Below are 8,792 nucleotides of genomic sequence, written 5' to 3' on the forward strand. Positions count from 1 at the left end.
CCAGGAGTAAGGGGTGGGATGCTGGCCAGCTCTCTCTGCCTTCCCAGTTCTGCAGTGTGACGGAGCTTCCCCGAGTGCTAGATGTATGCCACAGGGGGTAGAGGCAGGGGGATCCTGAAGCACGGTGACGGAGCTCTCAAAAAGACACCTGGGAGGACAGAAGTGTTAACCGATGTAAAAACAAATACGGCATGGTCAAAGACCAGATGTACTTGACGAGGAGGGCTCTTCTCCACCTGGAGACCAGAGGTCATGTAGGTCAAGATGAGATGAACAATGGCAGGTGCAGGCAGTGGGAGGCTAAAGAAAGGGTCACTTCCAATTTGGGATTTTATGGCTAAAGTACCTGATGAAACTGGACAGGACCATATAAGTCTAAGACTAAATAATGTCTTCCCCTATGTTAGAAAGAAGACCACCTTCACAGCTTGACCTGAAGGATACCTAACTAGCCCCACTACTGGGTGGTTTTGGAAGTGACTCTGCACCTATGGCAGGTCATAGGACTTCCAACAAGGGTCAGAGAACACAGGGTAAACATTACTATTCAAATTCTTCCACCCTTGCCTTTGACTAGCCCATCTTTGAGGGCCACAGGATGGAAGGAGTTCTAACCACAGCCTGCATCCAAACTTAAGATACCATACTGGGAGGCCGAGTGGTTAAGTTCGCGCACTCTGCTGCAGGTGGCCCAGTGTTTCGTCGGTTCGAATCCTGGGCACGGACATGGTACCACTCATCAAGCCATGCTGAGGCAACGTCCCACATGCCACAACTAGAAGGACCCACAACTAAGAATATGCAACTATGTACCAGGCGGCTTTGGGGAGAAAAAGGAAAAAAAAAAAAATAATAATAATAATGAAAAGATACCATACTGGCCCCTCGTACTTGGTCCCTGAGAGTACAACTGCAATTCCATCTTCTGTCTGATTTGCATAAAACCAGAAGAGGAGCCAATGCACCCCTGCTCCTACTGGCCACTAAAGAGAAAAGTGGAACCCTTAGGAAAACATATGTTTCCTGGCAATTTGAATGGTCTTGATTTCTTCATCCAGAGGTCCCGCAAGACCAAACTCTGTGTTTTAGAAAGGAATCAAGCACACTCAAAGAGCTGGGCATCGTGCCAATGGGCTGCTCTTCTCATCCTGCCACAGCCCCTTTTCAGGGCAAAAATCTAGGTTAGGCCTACCCAGTGGAGCATGTGGTTTTGTTATTGCTGCTGTGACCCTTCATGCATGTTCCTGTGTAATCATCATTCCTGTGCCAGGAAGAAGCAGCGCGTGACATCACAGTGGTCAAAATTGACAACTCGGGGTCACCTTCAGAATGGACCCACCCCCACATCTGGTGAACATTACATCTAAGAGGGAAAAAATGATAACACACAAGTGCTGAAGGAGCTCTTCCCCTGAAGCAGTTGATGGAAAATAGTGCTGGGGGTATCTATCTTGCATGAATTCAGAGAAAACAGGAAAATCCCATTCGACAAAGTTCATCAAAGATTTTCTTTTTGATGATAATTCTCAGTGTTGGCAAGACTGTTGGCCAACAGACAGCTCCCACGCTGCTGCAGGGAGTGAATATTGTTATACACTCCCCAGAGCATAGCTTACCAACACGCATCTACTGAGGGTGCTATTACTTTCTCTGCCCAGAATCTTCCCTTCCTCTGTTAACAGCTCAGTCTTTCTTTCTTGGCCATTCTTCTTAAAATTCTTCCTCTGCTCCGTTCACCAGGTTTCTACAAGAACCTTTCACGACCACACACCGCCATCTGATCTAAGCAATCCCAGTGAGCCCTTTTATGGGAATTTGGACTTGTGGTCTACAAAAATCAGGAATACATTTCCTTGGAGAGCTAAAATAGAAAGATGTGAAGCTCCACGATTGGTCTCAGTATTTCCTGCCAGTATTCAGTAAGAGAGTGAACGAATTACATAAACAGAGCCCAAAGAGAGAAGAGACACAGAATCCACAAGGCATTTAAGCCCTGGACCCACTTATTCCCAAGGCTCAGTTCCCATATCCTGTACCCCATTTTACCTAAAGCATTTAACACTGAAATTCCAACACTTGGAAACAAGAGTCCTAACTCTTATAGTATCAAATGCACATCCTTCAACTTAGGAGTTTATTCTAAAGCTATATTGTTAAGTGACAAAAGCAAAACAATGTGATTCAGTTTTGTTTAAAAAAATACATCTGTGGCGGCTGGCCCATGGCCAAGTGGTTAAGTTCGCGCGCTCCGCTGCAGGCGGCCCAGTGTTTCGTCAGTTTGAATCCTGGGCACGGACATGGCACTGCTCATCAAACCACGCAGAGGCAGTGTCCCACATGCCACAACGAGAAGGACCCACAACGAAGAATATATTTTTGGGGAGAAAAAAGGAAAAAAATAAAATCTTGAAAAAAAGAAAAAATACATCTGTGTATATATTGAGAAAAATATGGAAGAATCTAGAACAAAGGTCAATAGTAAATATTTCTAGACAATGGGTCTTGGGAGCTGTTCTGTGAATTTCCTAAATTTTGCCCTAAGAGGGGATATTACTTGTATAACAAAAAATAAACTGCAGAGATTTTTAAAATTTTTATATATTTTTTATTTTTCTCCAAGCTACACATGTACAAGGTTTAAATTTTTAAAGCATATTTTTTAATGGTAGTTTTCTACCCTATCCCCAATTTCCACTCTCCAGTGGTATCCAAAGCAATATTTTATATTCAAAACAAGAGAAATATTTAGGAGAGAACATGGGTCATGATTGGAAATGCACTTTGGAGATCTACTGTGAGTCAGGTCATGCCATCCCTGCTCTAAACATGACCATTACTTAAAGTAAAAGCCCGATGGCTCTTTGAAGGGCAGAGCTGAGTTCTGACACTGACTCCACCCCTGTGCAGTGCCCTCCGCAATCCCTGCAGGCAGAGAGAGCTGGGAGGAGCGGGAAGGAGTCACTGCAGAAGCCACTCTGTTCAAGGCCCCGTGTGGCCCTTGCTCTGACCATCCTATGTCCCAAGGAAAGAAGCTTCATACACATCATTGACAGAACCTCGCTGTGAAAGCTCTCCTGTATGCCCCACATAAATCCCCAATAACAGAGAAATTCTACCCAGTGGCTTAAGTTCACCGTGATGTCCTTGTTACTGCCTGACCCTCCCTGACTCTGCTGTTAGCATATGTGACAGCCCTCATGGCCTCTGTCTCCCCTGCCCATCCCCCTGTCTTTCATATCCTCTTCCTGAGGCAGCAATTGTGGGCACCTTAAAGAACCGGAAAAAGGCCATCCTAGAAAAACAAGCACCTGTTGACTGGCTTTTCCTGAGTTTTGATCCCCTCCCCCAAAGCTATGGTGCTCAGTAAAGCGCATCAGCCAGAGTAACCCACTGTTCTGCATGATTCGTCCAACCTGGAATGTTCCACAATGGCAAGGGGCACATCCCAAAATAAAACACTTACCCTCTACAACAAAGGAAACCTCTCTCCTGCCTACGGCAATGGACACACCACACACACACACACACACACACACACTTGAATAGTGTAGAGAAATGAAGTCCAGAGAAGGGAAAAGAAAGGGAATCCTTTAAAAAATAAGCTTCTTGTGTTACAGACATTCCTTTGGCTCCCAGCCTTTCCAAGCAGCAAATGGCACCTTCAGTCACCCTCCATTGAAGCTTATCAATGTGCTTCATTCATCAGCACCCCCATGTCTGTGAGGAAGGCGGCAGACTGGGACACGAGTGTTTGAAACGAGGTGCAAAAGAGCAAAGAAAGAAGGATGGGGAAGAGTACTGAGGGAAAAGAAAGTGAAATTTTTTTTAAATATTGAGAGCAAATATTGTTATCCTGAATTGTATATCTTCCAAATAAGTTGCTGCATGTTGGGAAGTTTCTAAGCAGGAGGCAATAACTCCTTCTCAAACGCCAATTCTCAAACTTCAATAACGTAATGCATTTTTATTTAATCCACAGAAGTGGTTTTTGATGAAGAAGAAGGATTTCAGAAAGAACTATAGGGGAATTGGTTTGGAGAATTATGGAGAGGCAGATATTTAGAAAAGAAAAATCCAGGGGGCCAGCCCCGTGTCTGAGTGGTCAAGTTCGCGTGCTCCTCTTCAGCGGCCTGGGGTTCACAGTTTCAGATCCCAGACACGGACCTACACACTGCTCATCAAGCCACACTGTAAAGATGTCCCACATAAAATAGAGGAAGATGGGCACAGATGTTGGCTCAAAGCAAATCTTCCTCACACCCCCCCAAAAAAAGAAAAGTCCAATGAAAAGAGTAAACACTAAAAATTCCATATGCGTTACTACTTTCAGATATTTCTCTTTGTGACTTTATTTCCTTCTCTCATTTCTCTTCGTCCCTCCCTGTCTCCTCATTGCATTTTCCTGGCTCCCTGGAGGCCCCTGCCTTAATTCTGCACATCCCAACAGGTTACAGTCTCATCGGATGGGGCTGAGTCCGTGATCATCCCCCCCAGCGGTCCCACCCAGCCCTCAGTACTTCAGTGATTTGCAGGAATGTCACTGAGTCCACCCAGTCAGAGCTACCAGGCTTCAAACTGGCTGACATAGTGGAATTGAGCCAGCAAATCTTCCCTGTACATCAGCTTGAAGGAGAAGAGGGGCAAATAAGGCCAGACCAAGAGAAGCCAAGAGTGACCTGGGGGCTGGAGCTGAAAGAAGCATTAGTCAGAGCCTCTGCAGAGCAGATATTGCTTCCATGGCTCTCAATGGGATGTGTGTGCACTTGTCATTTATGCCACTCCTACTTCTCCCAATGAACACATACAGAAGATCCTTAGCATTTGCAGTTTTGACTCTTCATAAGTGACTCTAAAAGCCCATGATGCAATAATTTATAATTTTGCTGAGATGGGAATTTGTGCTCCCTCAGAGGCTGGTGTGTGGAACTGAGTCATTTAGGAAGTGAGTGAGCCCCCGCGGCTGCCCCGCATCCGCCCCTCGGCTTTGGGGGTTCTCATTTAGTCCCCCGTCTCATGGAACCCTCACAACAACATAGTGAGATGAGTATCCTTATCTCCATTTTAAGACGAAGAAACTGCAAAATCAAATACTATGATCAGGGAGTTGAGATTTAGGTAGTCTCGAAGGTTCAAGAGCAGTTAAAGACAGAGATAGAGAGTATGATCTGAAATATGTCCATGAGGGGAGTAACCCAGAACTTGGGAGAAGATGGTCAATGCAGTTGGGCATTAAACTTCACCAGGAGCATCCTGGCAGGCAAGGCGAGGAGGAAAGACAACAAAGTTCAACAAACTAAGTAGCTTAACATTTCAATCTTTATGTTATTGCTTAAAGTATCATCTGTCCTTGGTTGTTAGATACAGACAGGCTGAGAGAAATTTTTTGAAGAGCAAGGGCACAGTTGGAGTTAAAGCTTCTCTGACTCATTGGAATCCAGTAGGTGGATCTCACCCTCCACCGCACGCTAATACACCAGTACTACCAGAACCTGTGTTCTCATCGGTAAAATTACTGATTTCAAAGATTTATTTAAAAAGACTGCTTTTTAGTGTTTTTTTCATCAAAAATAATAACAGAATGGTCTTAAATGTACAAAAAGAACATCTACCTCAATAGTTGGCCAAGAAAAGAAAGAGACCAACTCACCAATATCCAATATGCCAAGTGATTACAAAAATCTCCAAGGAATGTATTCTTCTTATGTATACATTTTTTCTCACAAACATATTTGTGATAAATATAATCATGAAACAGGAAAGTATTAAACAAATGTAAATGGTAGTCTTAAGACCACCAAAAAGCCCAGAAGCCTCTACCAGTGAACACCAGCAAAGCAGAGTTACTCCTCACTTTAAAGATTGCCCAGAAAACAGAAAAAGAACAAGTGTTACCCAGTTCATTTTGTGAGATTAGCGTAATCTTGATTCTAAAACCATTTATGAGCAGTACAAGTAAAATTCTATATCATTTTAGTTTATGAATATAGATGTGATAATCCTGGGTAAAATATTAGCTAAACAAATTCAAAGAGTAATGAAACAATAATGATATATCATGATCAGGTAGACTTTTCCCCCAAAAGAATGTAAAGATAATTCAACATTTAAAAAAAATCTATCAGTATAATTTACCATAATAATAGAGTAAAAGGGCAAAATCATCCGATTATTTCAATAGGTGCAGAAAAGGCTTTGGGTAGATTTCATCAACTATTTACTACTTTAAAAACAACTGTTAATAAATTAAGTTATATTCCAACTTGATAGAACTTATAGACCAAAAAACAACAGTAAACAATACTTCATGGGGAAACTTTGGTGCATTTCTTTTAATATGAAGAAGAAGGTAAAGAAATTCCCCACACCACTACAGTCAAACATGGCACTGAAGGTTCTAGATAACGTAGAGGAGCGAAGGAGAGGTTTAAGGATTGGAGGGTAAGAGATAAAGCTGAGATTATTTGTAGATGATATGACTATTCCCCCCACCACCCATAAATACCAACAAAATCAATAGACCAACCATAAGAAAACAAAAAAAGAGCGTTCAGCAAGGTGGCAGAATAAAAGATAAAGATTTTTTTTAAAATAACAAAAAAAAAGTCTACAGCATTTCTCAACATCAGCAATAACTCACCGCAAAATATGTTTTAAAAATAAGATATCATTTGGAGTTGCAATAACACTATCCATTATCTTAACTGAGAAGTTTTCTTTGAAGAAAACTTTTAAACTCAATAGAGGACACAGACAATGATTTCAATAAGTTGGCATAGGATCTTTGCTCTTGGACTAGATGGTTGATATCATGGAGAGGTCAAATCTCCCCATTAACCTGTACATTTAACATGATCCCAAATGAAATGACACTTGACTGACTTAATTTTTAGGAACCAATTGCATTTAGTCAAAAGTTAATGAAAGAATAACTGTTAACAATGGTTAAGTCAACCTATAAAATAAGATAGGTATCCTGCCATTCTAGATATTAAGGCCTATCAGGTGGAACTCATAGAAACAGAGAGTAGATTGGTGGTTGTCAGTGAGAAACTGAGTAAGAAACCGAATAAGATCTATAACACGATATCATTTGTGTAAGTTAAAAATACGTGTACACAAAACACTATTCTGCAAGAATACTTACAAGCAAAAAGATACAATTTAAGCTCATTTTAATGCTTGCCCAGGGTGGGCTGGGGGAAGATGAGAAGAGGAAGTGGGAATAAAATGAAAGACAGAGAGGGACAGAGAAAGAGACCTTGAGCCAACCAATGATAACGTTTAATAAATTGAGAAGAATGACGAGCTTAATCCTATGATCCAAAGAAGGGGAAAAAAAGTAGTATATTCATGAAGAATCATTAATATGCCCTTGAAAATGAAGATTTCTTACAGCCTTTTGTCTATGAATAAGCCCACTACCACCCTTCGCTCCTCCTCAGCTTCCAGCTCCCTCTACCCCTCATCATTCAACTGTAGTCCTAGGAGCCGGGCAAAAACAAATTTAACATCCCTTAAAATGGAGTTATGAAAGGAGGTCACCCAAAACTGACTACTTGAAGAGAAACAAGTAAATGTGGTGCATTGATCAAGTGATGAACTGGCTTCCAGGAAATTGATTTTTGAAGAGCTGACATACAGCCATGAAGAAAACCTAGGTTCTGATTCTCTTTGACCAGATTTCCATAAGACATTAGAACAACATCATTTTCCTGGCCTGAGTTTCTGTCTCTATAAAATAGGGGAGTGAATAAATGAAAACAAATCAGTTTTATAAACCAAGGAATATTCAGTAAACTTTATAAGCCAATGAATATTCAGTAGGCCCAAAAACCAAAGAATTAAATTGGATAGTTTCCAATGTAGCATGTTCCTTCAAGCAAGGACAGTAATATTCCTTCAAAAATTACTGGACACCTGATATTGATATAGCACAGGAGCTAATTTCTGACACCAGGCGTAGTAGAAGAAAGTAGGAATTTTATTATTGCATAGCACTGAACAAGGAGAGAGGAAGTCTAACGCTGAAATCCCAAACTCCCCGAAAAGCTGAAAGTAAGGATTTTTATTTGGGGTTTTAGGTAGGTGCATATGACCTTGTTGGTCAGCACTTTTCCATCAGCCTGTGTTTGGCCTTGAGACTACTTGCAGAGAGGAGGGAACCCAGGACCCTGCTGGTCAGCACCTTTACCACCAGCCTGTAGCTCCTTGAGGGGAGGAGATAACGAATCCAGGTGCTTGTCCTAGGCCATTTGTCTCCATGGCGTATAGTGGATTCTGGAGACAGGAAGCCAAGGAGTAAGGAGGGAATGAGTGTTTTGACCTCATATATGCTGGGTTTAATGTAAGGAAACTGATATCAGGACCAGTATCACACCCACTATGCACTAGAAACTGTGGTAGGAATGGGCACAGATTTCAACACTTCAGATAAAATCTACTACCCAGACCAAAACTTTCAAAGACTGTATATCCTGTAAGCAACCAAAGTGTAGTATAATTGAGGTAACACAACGTAAAATAAAATGAGATATAAATACACCTATAATTATTAAAGCATTTTTGATCAGCAAAAGAATTGCTTGAAACATTAAGATAATACTGCATGATTTGCTTTGTTTCATTTCTGCTTCTATTAAATTAAATCCTGCCCCTTCCCAAAGAAAAAGCTTTAAAAGATCTTAAAGTAGAAGTTTTGCCTTTGAATCTGCATCTATTTGAAATATAAAACAGACTTCCTCTTAGATCCTCTCCATGGATAAAGCTCTCTGCAATATTTTAAGAATATTATA

The sequence above is a fragment of the Equus caballus genome, chromosome 20, assembly GCF_041296265.1.
Source record: "Equus caballus isolate H_3958 breed thoroughbred chromosome 20, TB-T2T, whole genome shotgun sequence".
In the NCBI taxonomy this organism is placed as follows: domain Eukaryota; kingdom Metazoa; phylum Chordata; class Mammalia; order Perissodactyla; family Equidae; genus Equus; species Equus caballus.